The 15,405-nt window shown below is 37.9% G+C and overlaps 1 protein-coding gene across 1 annotated transcript in view; it reads right to left on the bottom strand.

The window, feature by feature from the left end:
- The window catches only part of grik4 (glutamate receptor, ionotropic, kainate 4), a 312,072-nt gene that overhangs the window by 204,145 nt on the left and 92,522 nt on the right, over positions 1-15,405 (bottom strand). The window contains exon 2 of the mRNA XM_057350880.1: positions 13,717-13,868. The gene's annotated coding sequence lies outside the window, so the exon portion shown is untranslated. The remainder of the gene's footprint in view (positions 1-13,716; positions 13,869-15,405) is intronic.

The following is a 15,405-nucleotide window of genomic DNA, read 5'->3' as shown; positions in this document are numbered from 1 at the left end:
GATGTTCTCGCAGAAACATCCAAACTTTTCACTGTTACAAATTACAAAAACATGAAGGGATCTCTGCCAGAAAGCATTCATCACTGAAATGAAAGGACATAATCTTCACCACACTCTTCTCCAACAAACACTTTTCTTTCTTTAAAGATTAATTACTTTCTGAAGAAAAAAATAAAACGGACCCAGCAAAAAATGGAAGCAATTACAAAGGATAGGATTTTTGTTTCCAAATTCAATAAAAAAATTGATAAATAACCAAGCACAGTATTGCATTTCTAGGAAAATAATGTTCCACTACATTCCCAGTGTCTGCAAAAAGACACATTATAGTAATTGAAAAAATAAAGATAAGCTAAGAAATATCATTTAGAAAAAAGAAAGATACACAACAGACAAAAAACAATCCAATTTTCTTATTCAACTATTTATCTCAATGCTTTATGGACTGACAAGCAAAGCAGAGGCCGATCAATGATCACCTAAAATATTTCCCACATAAAGCATGCCTATAAATAAAACAAACATAAAATTATGATTCTTTTTATTGTAGCTCTGTTATGTCCTTCACATGAGATGTTTTACTGTGAGGTCACTCCGTTTTGACCGAAAACCATTTCCAGCAGCACACGGATTCTCTGGAATGTCTGAGGATTCAGCCAACTCCAAGTAAACTGCCTCCAAACTAATCAAGAGCAGCAGAGCAAACAGATGCATTGTGGGTCTGAGCTCCCCCCTCCCACTGGAGCCTCAGCTCTGCTCCTGTTTGCTCTGGCATCTCTAGTCTGTTGGTTTGTCAATCTGTTTGGCTGGATGGATGGCCAGCTATCTCTCTCCCTTTATCTCTCTCTCTCTCTGTCTCTCTGCCATAAAATGCGAGGGCATGTGGACCGAGTCTCAGACCCCTGTAGTGATTAATGCAGGTGCCACTGTGTGCGTAAAGAAGAGTCGAGCCAGGCATGATGGCACGACTCGGAGAAAGCCACCTCGGCCAAACTCACCGCAGATCTGTCCCTACACAGTGACATTTTATTCTCTCTCTCTCACACACACACAAGCCGAGAAGAGATGGTGCTCTTTAGACTCTCTTAGCACTTTAATCTAGGTAATTGTGTTTTACTGAATATTATTTCTGAATATTTATGTTAAAGTGAAAGTTCACCCAAAAATGAAATTTCTGCCATTATTTACTCATCCTCTTGTCATTGCAAACCTGTATGACTTTTGTTCTTCTGCAGAACACAAAAGAAGATATTTTAAAGAATGTTGGTAACCGAACCACGGCCGTAGCCTTTGAATTGCATTGGTTTTGTGTCTATACAATAGACGTTAATACCGTCGTTGTTCAATCAACTCTATTAGTGTTTTTTGTCCATGGTCACTCCAAAGTGTCATTGCATGGGTTTTAACAACATATGGGTGAGCAAACAGAAACCTAATTTTTATTGTATTGGGTAAAGTGTTCCTTTAAAAGCGTTTTGAGTACCTTTAAGAGGCACACTGAGCAACAGACATGTTTATGAAGCTGTACAGAAGCACCGCAAACATAAAAAGACATTCCTGCATTATAGCTTAGATTTATGCCTCCATAGGACAGAAGAAACAGTAGCATGATGACAGCGCGAGTGTATGATCCACTACATGTTACTGCACATGTTAATAACATACTAAATCTAAATCTGCCATCATAACCTGTCTCACCCAATGGACCAATCGCTGAAACACACCCGGCTTGACGTATGCGCAGTATAAAACATCTTACATTCAGCTATGCTTAAAATTACCTCTCCAAGGACACTGCAGTTATGCAGGCCGGCATGTCTCTCATGTGGGCCGCGGGTCCGTGAGAGATGCATTACTCGGGCCACTAAACGTTCCACACAAAGCAATATTAGATTCCCCGATCGTACTCCCTGCTGCTTTTCTAATCTGAATGCAGGGTCTCCAGACCTCTCCATGAGCCCATTAGATTGACTTACTCGATTGAGAATGCGAAAAAGAATATAGAGGACGTAAAGGAATGTTATCAAGAAAATAACAGAACATTTCAGTAGAAAACAGGATTGGTGCATTTTGTTTTCACATTATCATGGTTGTAATATGCTTATACTGGGCGTAGAAAGGCAGATGAAGACCACAAATCTTGCCATCTTACTTTGTGGCTCAGGATTTCTCGGGCGATTCATTAAGAAATAAGAATAGTAATAATAAGAAAGGTGTTAAAAAGTGAGAACCTAATACCGTGTTAACACACAAAGCAGATGAAAGAGAGATATTCTGAGACAGGGTTCCCACACTTTCATCAACACCAAATTCAAGGACTTTCAAGGACATTTTCAAGCATATTTTGGTCAAATTTAAAACTGTGTTTTTGTGCCATCGCCGGGCACTTTGGGAAAAGGATAACATTTTTTATGATTTCTCTCTTCACAAAGGGCCATTTCAGAAGTCTGTTAGCAAAGGGTACTTGCAGTCCCAGACATAAAAAGACACCGCATTGAAGGCTTTGGCCTGTTGCTGTTATGGGTTCAACAATGCTGCCATATTGGAGAGGACAAGACAAAAACAAAAGGGAGCTTCTTTGAATAAAAAGCACAATAACGTTTACATTTCACATCGTTTTTTTAATGATTTACAGTCTAAGTGGAGTATAAAAATGTCTTGTCTCGAGTTACTTATAATATTGATAGTCAGACTTAGAAAATTGTTCATTGTTTTGAGGAATTTCGAAAATTCGCACTGGTCAATTAGTGATTTGGCTTATTTTTCATAGTAACTGTGGAGACATTCCAATGCAAGTATGGGATACTGTACAGTACAGGCGCCCGCTTAACATGATAGAATAAAGGACTGAAGTGGAGTATCACACAGAAGGGGTTTCTTTTGCGATGACAAGTGACTGGCTGTACATTATCCCGATTTTAACATGGCTACTTGCCTCAAGAGCAAATTATATCATGTATTGATTTTAAATATTTTATTTAACCATTTTTAATAAATGCAAACCTACTGCAGGGAAAACATGTTTACTTTTGGTTTTTAGGCAAGAAAAAAGTTTAAAAAAGACAAACATTCAATTTGGTTTAATCATTTGTAAGTATAATCTCATATATGTTATTATTATTGTACTTGTCAGAATGACAAGTACTCGGATGATTGTGCATTATTAGTTTTGATAATAAACAGATGAGAATGCCCTCAAGGAGCTTAATTCAAAGGGTTCTGCCCTTCAAAGGCAGTACAACATAGGTGAGTTCACTTCTGTTTGGAATTCGCCTTTCATTTGAATATTTTTATTTTCAATTGATTTATTTAGCATTCAATGTGACAAGTAATCAAGTAGACACCTGAAGGCACTATGTACGCTCAATGTCATCTGTCAATCTGCGTAAAACAGTGCTCTGGAAAGTTTCAAGACATTATATAAAATAAATTGTAAATAAAATATATGATATTACTGTATGATGATTATTATTACTGTTATATTCAAAATTAGGTACAAAAAGTAGTTTCTAAAAGATACAGATCTCTGACGCGTGCAGGAATACACCAGCATTCAAACATTTCGTTCCATCACTGCTGATATGGTGAACTTGATAAAAAATGACCGAGCGACTTCAGACACAGCAAGCTCAAATATCCAAACCTCCGCCCAAACACACAGCAAAAGTTCATTTCTGCAACAGATAACACTGCTGGGAGCATGTTTTTGTTTTCGCTAAACCAATGCTATCTAGCTAGCATTTCAGTGTTTCTTAACATCCTAAAAAACGATTCAAACTCTTAAGGCACATTTACTGACAAGAATAATGATAACTAATGAAATTATTCTTGAAATGAATGTAGCTGAAAAGAAACTTATTTAGCAGTGGTTTAATACAACATATGTTTGATTGTATACGATGATCTTAACCGTTTGCTTGATGCATAACCTGCTGGTGTACTCCACATCTTAACTTTGATAAACCATATTTTTATTATAGCTCAAGCATCGTTGAATTTGCACTTCTCTGGCATTGAACGAGTTAAATAACTCCACGCCTCTGACTGTTTTATGCAGGACTGCACATGATCACGATCCATCCGCTCACAGCCTCTTTTTTTAAGTTTTTCCCGCTTTCCCCCAGATCAGCAATGTTGTTTTGTTCTGGCTTCGACAACACTAACCAATATTTTTAACAGCACAATGCAACTAACAAAATCTAGTTTGTTTAATTTAAGCACTTTCAAGTACCTATGTCTGTTTTCAAATACTTTCCACTCTTTGAATTCATATGTCTGAAATTAAAAAACTTCCAAGTACCTATGTCTGTGTTCAAATACTTTCCAGTCCTTGAATTCATATGTCTGAAATTCAAAGACTTTCAAGCACTTTCAAGAAGAGTGGGAACCCTGCTGAGAGGGGAGAGCAATACATCACATGCTGATCAGCTAGTGCCCTTGTAAGCATACTTGTGCATTTTTCCACAGCCAGGACATGCAGGGAAAGGTTTGGAGGATCGTGGAGTAAACGTATTGGTGACTGTTCATCTGAACCTGGTGTGGGATATGGTCCTTTTATTTCTTCACTTCATGGCCTGTCTTTGGTGAGCTATTGCACCTGTCGCCTCTGGCTTTGTGATCCACCCCTCTCAGGACATCAGCCAAGTCATAATGCAATGGAACAAATCTAGATTTATGGATTAATGGACCCTGTGGCAGGTAATCACAGTTTAAGAGGGGATGTAAAATGATGTGAAGCCAGGGATAGTTTGTTCACACAGGAAATCACTGTAAAATCAGAGATATTCATTCGTGCCCTTGAAAAGCAGATGGTCACATTGTTCCCTGAGCTATTTTCGGCCCTTGATGAGTTTACACATGTACATTTGAAACTAAGTACGAGTGAGTGGTGTTTGCCAAAAATAGCCACAACAAATGTCAGAAATTAAGTTGGAAAACGCAAAGCGAGAGTTAAAAGAAAGAAGGATAAAAACTAAATGGGAAGTATACTTTTATTGTATAGCGCCGGTCACTGATGCCTCTACTGGCCACCAACATTAACTTCATCCATCAAAAACCTCATGTTAAGGCAAGTCTGCTTGGCTGCTTTTCATTTATCTTTTTTACTCTTCTCACATCACAATGACCATCCGTTCCAGGCTGGCTCACTGCTCCCAGCCCACTACCTCCAACATTTGCCTCCTGGGGAGTAATAATGAGATACTTCAGAAAGGGGAGAAACAAACTGAATGTGCTTTGCGCAGGCTGCATTTCACAGCAGTTCTTACCTCCATCATACTGTATGAAACTTTGTCAAGCCATGAAATCATGACAAAGATACTTTTGAAACTCTATCTCGCTTAACTTGATAGGCACAAGTTGTTTTTTGACTAGAGGTAACATCACCTTCCCTGTTTGAATCTGCAGAACAACTTTCAAGAACCTACATCCTATAAACAATTAGGGTAAGCTGAAACTTATAGCTAGCATGCTAATTAGCTATGTCAAACCCAAGAATACATTTTTATGTGCTTTGTCTACTGCAAGTAATGACACTGAAGTAAGTGAAGAAAAAGAATGATTCTTCTTGCTGAGAAGCTAACAATATAACATTGAGCAAAACCAAAGTCCGTTTACGGAAGTCATGCCACTTCGGCAGCCATGTTTGCAATGCCTCAGGGCAGCTATTTATGTCACAAGAAGTCCACAGTCCTATCTACTTGAATGGGGGGAGGCATATATTTCTCCCAGCAAACACAATACGTTCTGACGACGTCGCCAGTTCGTCTTCATTTGGTCACCGTGACATTACTTTGTGACCACGTTCTGAGGACATCTTAGCAACGTTCCATTTCTTAGAATTTTTGCTAACGTTCCAGAAACGTCGTAGTCACGTCCTCAAATAACGTTGTGAATTAATAACGTAGTAGCGACATGGTATACTGGTCTTCAGATAGCCTGGACACTGGTTACATTGTCAAAACGAATGCTATTAATCCGACTTTTCACAGCTATTAAACTGGAGTTTAATAAAATACAACAATTAAAACAGTGTTTCTTGTCCATCTCTGTTCTGCAAAGAGCCGCGCGCTCGCATCATTTAAACATTAACGGTCATTTCATTCGACCTCACTGCATGATATATTACTTTAGCAGTTTATTAATATTCTTTATTTACTTTATACCTTAAAGATGTGAGAGTAAACACATATTTTACGCCTTTAAATGAATGGACCCTCATGTTTGTGAGTGTAACTGAAGAAGCTTTTGATTGTTGTATCTAAAAACAGACATCCCGCTAAACTTGTGGTAAGACAAGAATATAATGTTAAGCTTAAAGATAATGTTTATTCATCTCTGTCAATACATAGGGAATTGTCAATTGTCAACTCTGTCAATTGTGTTGAAGTCTTTGGTTATTTATGTAATTTACTTCAATAGCCCCTCTAAATAAAATATCTGATGCTGATATACAGTGCTGTGTATTAAGTTTATTAATCGTTATACTTTGTATAATACATATTTAACTAGAAAATTATTCGAAATAATGCATATAATTGAATTTTTAATGCACAGATTAAATCACAAATTATTTTAATCCTCCACGTGAGGGACGATGTGTTTAAATAAAAATATTTAAATTATTTTAACTGTTTGGTCATTGCGCGGGTCGTCTCCTAACCCGCGGGTCGTGGGTAAAGACATTGTCACTTTATTTGCGGGGCGGGTCATTAAAAACAAAATAAAAAAACATGTATGTTGCGTGCAATTCCCTATAGCCTATATTAAATATTTGGGAATGTTTACAATATGCATATTGTAGTGGTTAACAAAAACTGAATGAGTTTCATATTTAGGAACATTATGTAAAGTTCGAGTTTAAGGTCAATACAGATGGTACACAAATGTTATAGGGGTGTAAGAAAATAGTGATATATGTGAGTATCACCATATTTTGTTTGCAGATACTGTATCGGTCCTTAAAAAAAGAATACCGTATTACAACCCCTGTATCGTGATATGTATCGTATAGCCAAATTCTTGCCGATACACACAGCCCTCAAATGTTAGTGTCTGTGTGTGCAAAAGTGCTGAAGCATACTTTGCCATGTGCAAGATAATCAACAATCAGAATGCATGTTGGTAAAATAATTTTTCATTTTTAAATATAACTGAATATAGTTCAACTTCAAATTAATTTAAAGTATAATTTTATCGCATATTATATATGGCATTATTTAGCAAAATATTGCATATCGCTTTTCTTCAATATCATGCAGGCCTTGCTGAAAGCGAATTATTTTCAACATATAACATGAAAACACAGCTCTAAGCTGTCCTGCGAATAGGTCACCAAAATGATGAGATTTTAGTTATTGAGCTCCTCCCAGAACCCAGAAAACCAAAGTTGAATGTGTCAGCAATCAGACGCTGTTGAACTTGGAATTTATACCACAGCCCTTCTTTATTTGTAGCGCATATATCAGTCAGAAAGCACGTCGAGAGATAAATGAAGCAGAGCTTACTTGTACCCAGGACATTTTAATTAGCTGCTCTTTAATTCACACTGACCCACTGTGAACTCCCATCAGGCAGCTAACCCGCTGATAACAGCCTGTCACTCACATACACTCAACTGAGGTTATTTTACAAGAGGCCATCTTAACTCTGCTCGTCTCTGGATCACGGCAGACAGCAGGTACTAAACAAAGTTCAGATTCCATCATCTTGCTAACAGAGTCAGAGAGCCGATCCGAGTGCCAGACTGCATTGAAATCGCACTGGTTTCAGCAGAGGCATCCATTATTCAATTAAGCTCTGGGCTTAATGTGTTTCTCTGCATAAAATAATGAGATGCACGGCTCTTCTGCTACAACCTGCTTCATCTCACCGCCCATATGCTGCAGGACTTTATCCAGAGCTTGATGCTCAAATCAAATTGGAACTGAATGACAGAGGCGCCCCCAAAACATAAACCCATGTGCGAGGTTCACCATTGCCAAGCTTCACCATTGCCATAACGCAGCTGGCTGCATCGCTAAACTCTCGATTAAATCCAGTGTTAACAGGAAGAGTTCAGCTAACAATCATAAACCACAAAATAAACAAAGGAGTAATACAAATTTAATAATAAAGGTATCAAAATTGTTATTGAGACAATAATAATTTTGTAATTTGTAATTGGGTTTTCTTTTTTGCCAGATTGTCCACAGTCTCACCACAAATATACCTCAGCAGTAGGATCTGCATTTTTATTAATCCATTTGAGTCTATTGAAAAACTATTAGAGAAAAGTGGGTGAGAGCTTGCTATGGAAAATAAATTTATGCTGTGGAGTTTTCATTTTATTTTGTATTACTGGAGTGTCTTGCTACAGGTTGTCTATAAAACATACTGCACAATAACACTTATCGTCTGAGGAGCTTTGACAGTCATATACAGACTATAATGTAATTTAAATATCCAAACGTATTAAAATGACTTTTTGGCTGGTCGTCTTAAATAAAAATCAATCTCCTTTTATTGAAAGTCTTCCCAAAGGAGCAGAGAACAAACTGTGTAGGGGCACACATACAGTTTCTGTATAGACCACTTCGGAAAACGTAAACAAAGCTGGTCCAACACAAAAAAACTTCTTGTTTCAGTTTTTTACACTACACAAACATTTTAACAAAATACAACTAATTTACAACCAAATCACATTGTTAAACGAATATCATGTATTGTGGCCATTCCAGTCCAGTGTCTGTTGAATTTCAACAAAATCAAACCTCAGGAGTGACATAAAGTCATCCAACAGCAATGTGAAAGACTGACAGAATGATAAGACACATGAAAACTGGGATAAAAACTGGCATAGTTTTTTTTTACTTTTCCTAAATACATGTAGAAATATTACTATTTTATTGCTTAGAAGTGAATATAAACTTGTTTTCTTTGCAGTATTTGAGGTCTGAAAAGCACAGAGCATCTCTTTTTTAAATTGTTTCTCCAATTTTCATTTTCTGCAAATAAATGCAAATAGACATAATATTTTTATTTGATATTTGGGAGAAATATTGTTAGCAGTTCACAGAATGAAACACAAATGACCAGTTTCCCTAAACACATACATATAAATATTAATTCAGAAAAACTGAAAATAATTTTGAAATGGTCTCTTAATTTCTCTTATTTTGTCTGCAAACACATACACAGTGGATGTATTCTAATATTCACTTTCATAGAAGGCTGTTAACATGGAGCCAGAGATAACAAACACGTTTTGACTTTCAAAAAAATTGCTCCTTGCTACAGGCAACTTTCCTCTCCGCTCCGATCCCGCAGCACACAGCTCACATACTCTGTACACGACTGATGAACACTAAGCATTCAATGTCTTCTTCCTTTCAAAGAAGGCAGAAGAAGCACACAGAGCACCGCAAGGTATTGAATTTCAATATTCTTACACTCTGCGCTATGAATTCTTGAACAGTACCTGAATATCTACAAGTGACGTACAGTACATTATGTATGCATGTGTCTGTTGAGTGGGTGAAGGTTTAGTTTGCAAGTGCTTAATGCATCAGTTCATTCCGCATTCAAAATGCATGCCTGGTGTGTTACAGCACGCTGTCTGAATGGACAGCTGTAAGTGAATCTGCCATTTCAAACGTTGTCCTCACATAACCAAACCGCCACGCTCCACTGGCTGAGCCTGCATTTCCTCTGTAAAACACATCAAACAACACACCCAATAATTTCATTTTTCCACCAGAGAAGTGTGAGAAATATGTTCAGGCTGGCCATCAAAGCAACGCAGAGGGATCGTGTGGCGATCCACGGCTTTGTATTCCTCTGGTACAGAGAAACAGTTGGGCGTTATCAAAAGTGGGCGGACAAATATTTGATACAACTTTGCAGACAAAGTTGATCAAACACGAGGAATCACGCTGAATATCAATGCGGTCTAATTCATTCAGTGCCAGGATAAAAGCTGCGGTACGATCTAACAAAAACTTCTTATACACATATACACAGGCATACACCTGATGTGGGAGTGTTTTAAGATATCACACACTGCAAAAAACAATGAATTTCTTAATCAAAATGTTGTCGTGTTTTGCAGTACAAATATCTTAAAATTCTTTAAGATATTACCAAGATAACTTTTCTTCAGAAGCAAAGTGACCTAAAATATTAAAAGTGACCTGTTTTCTGAAAAGATATCATAATCAAGTATCAGAAAAATAAGAAAAAATACACTTTTACACAGTATTTAAACTCTTTATTAAGTAAATTAAATTTGTTCTAGAATACAATACGAAAGTACGAAAAAAGATTTAAAAAGATGTTTAATCGTTGTAAATTTTATAAAAGTTATTTATTACCCTTTTCATTTGATCCAAGTCATGGAGATGGCAATATGAGTGATAATATAAAATATATATATATAGATTATAATTAAAAGCTGATAGGACACTTAACAATACAATAAACATAAACAACGCTGGTCCAGAAGAACTTCCTGTTTCACTTTTTTAACAAATGTTTGAACAGAATACAACCAAAAGAACATTTCTAACCGAATCAAAATGTTAAAAGATTATCTTCTATTATTTACTTTTATTCAATAGAAATCAATTGTGAGTCGAGTCTTCCATACAGAGCGATATTTGATATGCAGTGCAGTGTTACTGCAGAGCTTCCAAATCGGCCGGTTATGTGATACCATGAGGGTTACGATCCTGCCTTAGAAGGCACCTCAGAACAGAGCAAATCCCTTGCTTCCCTTTTTCCTTTAATGATCAAACAATAACGGCTGTCCTTATGGGGGCATAACGATCTGACAATAGGAAGGTGTGAAGGCAACAGCAAAAAGGCTGATTTCACTGCATTAAAGAAGAGTCACTGCACTCTCGCCAAGCTATGCAGGGCACCGCAAACATGGCCGACATTTACGACCTTTCCCCACAACACAGCAGACATTTAGCCTGCTCAAGTCATCAGGGTTCCCCCTCTCCTATCCTCTTCACTGTGCCTGCAGTTTACAAAGTAATCTGACAAGCATCAGCGAGGCTTATCTAGAGCTTTCAGGAGCGCAGGATAGAGCACACACGCACACACAAACCTGGGCGTATTCCATTGGCACAGGAAGTTGCATGAAAACAGTGTGAAACAGGATCGTCCCAATGTGGCTGCTGAGAACGAGACAGGCAAGAAAACAAGATTGCTGTGAATTCACTGCTCTTTCCTGTTTCTGATTCATTAATGACATAGACCTGTTTACACCTGGTGTTAACATCTGTTCGGGTGTTTCGGCCAATCTGATCACAAGTGGAGAGCAGTGAATGCAGGTGCAACAGGGTGAGATAGGGTTTGTGATTGGATTAGGGCTGGGTAATGTGCAACTGCCATGTCAAATGTGTTAAAATGGTTAATGGAAGAACCTAATACAGTTCAAATTTAGTTATAATATATAGATACAATCGCATAAATTAAATAGACCACTTCAGTTTTGCCTTTAGTCAGCATTTCTGCATGTACTGTGGCAATTCCAGTCCAGTGTCTGGTGAATTTCAACAGAAACAAACCTCAAGAATGACAGTCACCCAACAGCAACGTGAATGAGACTCAGAAAACACGCTTATTCCATTTTGAACAGTCTCTACAATACATGTAAAAACATCAGTATTGGGTTGTTTAAACATGAAAGGTCTGAAAACATTGCATCATTTTTGGTCATTTTGACCACAAATGCACATAAAAACAATATTTTCATTTGTAAGTTTCATTTGTTCACAGAATGAAACAAAAATGGTCATTTTACTATCTGCATGTACTTATACAGTAAATAGTACATTCTGAAAAATTAAAAACATTTTCTTATTTTTTCCACATCTGTACATGTGATACACATACACACGCAAATGCATAAGACTTTTAAATAATAATGTAAAACAATGGCTATGGACATAAAATCAGAGACCTTGCCTTAAATTCAAAGACTGGTCAGATGAGACGCATTAGAGAGACAGAAGTAATGCAATATGTCCTGGTTGACTACTCGCGATAGAATCACCAGAGATGGATGTTAATACCAGGTGTAAACAGGGCCATAAAGTCTCCCGAGACACCATACGCTTCAACAACCCGAGGCCATACATTTACATTTAGTCATTTAGCAGACGCTTTTATCCAAAGCGACTTACAATTGAGTTAAACAATACAGCTTCACACCGCATACAAGTTTGTTTTCCCACTTCAATTATCAATAAAATACATTCTGTTTACTAAGCAATCTTTGCATCAGATCAAAAATTAAAACGATGAGGAAACCATTTAAGCAGACAGGTAGCTGCATTAGAAGCCGCTAGGCAGCAATTATTTTCCGATCTTGCAAAGGCTGACCAGTTCCTCAAGTGAAAAGCCAATTATCTTTCTCCTTGGCACTGCTTTATGAGGTGTTACCATTACCTCCTAACAATGCGTTTTTAAAAAGTTACATTCAATAATGACATTTACACAAACAGCAGACCGCAGTAGATATAACACACCGTTATAGGCAGCGGTTAAAGTGCATTCGATTTTGATTGTAGTTCTCAGTACGGCGGCGTAAGCTCTCTGAAGTTCTACCTGTTCTGATCACGGCAGGATGTACAGAAGGACACGACTCGTAATGATCCAGAGTCTGCTTTCATATTCTTTTTGTGAGCGCGAGTCTTCTGATAAAATACTGACATGTTCTATCAGGGGCGGACTGCGAAGCAAAAACGGCCCTGGAGTTTTCAGCCCACATCAGCCCTCCACCATTTCAGTCGACCGAGGGGGGGTTTGGAGGCGGTGTTTCATTACATCGGCCCTCCACCATTTCTGTCGACGGGGGGGGGGGTTTGGGGGATGGGTGTTGTATGTAACGCGTCGTTGAGTTACATGTATACGTGTCCGTCTCGCTAATGCCTTCACAGTGCGTAATAACGTCCATCTATCCGGCCCAAGCATCCATTCTGGCCCCATACATTAGCAGCCCACCGGGAACAGTTCCGATACTCCAGATGCCGGACTGTTCCTGGTCACAACCGCAGCCCGTCAGTGGGATGGCCATTCTGGACTTTGACATAATGTCCTACTGGTCAGTCGCCCCTGTGTTCTATATTACGACTTTGCACTATCAATAATTTCCTTGCCTAATTTTCAAGCAGTTGAAAAGAAAAAAAATGAAAAGAAAAGTTTAGATTTATGTCCTTGAGGTATGCATTTTAACCGGGAATTAAGTATCTATTGAATACATATACGAAAAATAATTGAAAAATAGTAGACACAAATCAATGTCAAAAATTGGCTGCCATGGTTACTAGAGAACTTTGCGGCTCAAAATAGCATTGTTCCTTTCTCTCTTACACCTCCAGCAATAAAATTGTGCTACAGTTATAATCAAAATAATTTCTGGCTAGCTCACATGGCTCTGTATGCCCAATGTGGCAGGTTTCCAAACAAAAAGCAAACTGCTGAAGCAGACAAGTGTTGTTTGGAGTCCATCATTGTTTTCCTGAGCCTTGAAAAATGTCTGGAGTACAATTAAGCACATCAAATACCACTCCGGCACCTCTCTGCCACATTTATAAATATTCAATGGATAATAACAGCCATCCACAACGCATTTAAGATGGACAAGAATAGGTCTCTCGCGCAACGCAGGGTCTCTGGTTCTCTGATTGGATGAAGCTAAAAGGAAACTCATTAATATACATCTCATACCTTTGATGTCCGGAGGCGATAAGCACTAATCCATCTTGACACAGAGTAAGTTGAGGGTCTAGTTGTGGGCGGTCAGCTCCGGAGTAGCGCTCCACAACGCAGATTTTGGTCCGTCTTGTACTCAAGCCCGCCGTGTAATCCGCAAGATGGACCTGTTGAAAGACGCATGGAGCCATTAGTTCATCGGTCATTAGTTCAACCACATCTGAGGGGTGATAATGTGGAACGTCAAGGTCTGTATCTCAAGCTCAGACAAAATCTGGCCAACAATAATGAAACTGGCCACAAAACATAAGCACCCGTGGTTCAGTTATTCATTTCTTTGAACTGATATTGATGCCTGAAGAAAGAGTTGAAGAAACTCATCTATCAAAACCTGTATGTTGTTATTATATTCCTTGAACATACAACACAGGATTTTTTTTAATTATGCAGTTATGCAGCTCGGGACATAAAACAGAAGCTCTAAGGGTTTCTCCCCAAAAATAAAACAATAAAGCAGTTCACATGACTCGATATTGTGCTATATTTCAAGTCTTATGAAGCCAAATAACTATGCTTTGGTTCTCTTGTACGTAGCAGCACGCCACACATTTTTTTTTAAGACCCAGAGGCAAGCTGTGGGGGATTTATTTTTTAATACAAGCTTACTGTATTCAGAAGACTTCAAAAACAGTCAACTACACTTTTCTGCATCACAGTTAGAAAATGTCTTCTTTTTTATTTTTTATTGGAGAAGTAGCATGATACAATGTTGGGAAAAAACAAGAATAAATAAGGAATTTTTTTCATTTTAGGTGTACTGCCCTTTTAAATTCTTGATCATGGAAATGGTCTAGTATTTAATGTAGAAACTTTTTTTAAAGATCCGGTGTATAAAATTAGCGACATCTAGCGGTGAGGTTGTGAGTTGCCCAACAGCTCACTCCACCCCTCCCTTTCGAAGCACTACGGTGGCCGACACAGAACTAAGATGTCATCACATTTTCACTTCTTTGCAGAAGAGGATAACTGATTTACGAAACGCCCTGTAGAGCAGATTGTCCGTTTAGGGCTACTGTAGAAACAAAATGGCGAATTCCATGTAAGGAGTGGGACCCCGCGGTGTATGTAAATAGAAATAGCTCATTCTAAGATAATAAAAACATAACGCTTCATTATGTAAGGTCTTTATTCACCTCTGAAGACATAGTTATGTATATTATATTGCATTTATATTCATGTATCCTCCAAAAAATTACACATTGGACCTTTAATGTAGAAAGCAGACATCTCTTAAAACATTATTACTTATTACACAAATACGTATGACCTTTATCAACACTTGAGAAAGTTGCTATAAGCCTAAGAAGTAGCATCCAGAGGGTGTAACTTAAAAGCAAGGCCAAATTATTGCGCAATTTAATATTTCAAATCATTTCTCTCATTTCATTTTTTTGTAGTTTTCTCTATCAAGTTGGCCTTGCTTTATCTCTTTGCCCTCCATTGCATTAGAATGACATTTTCTAGTTCTGATATTTATGTGAATAGTTTATCTTTCTCCCATTGAATTTCGTGCTTTGAGGGGCAAGATGTGACCTATAACCTGACCGACTAAAAAAGAAAACAGCATGCACTTTGAAGTATCACCTTGTTAGCGAATCATGAGTGGAGCTCAATGGATTTTTTACATGTGCTCAAGTACATAAA

This window comes from Triplophysa rosa, linkage group LG14, assembly GCF_024868665.1.
Source record: "Triplophysa rosa linkage group LG14, Trosa_1v2, whole genome shotgun sequence".
Lineage (NCBI taxonomy): Eukaryota > Metazoa > Chordata > Actinopteri > Cypriniformes > Nemacheilidae > Triplophysa > Triplophysa rosa.
This window is presented reverse-complemented; position numbering and strand designations above follow the sequence as displayed.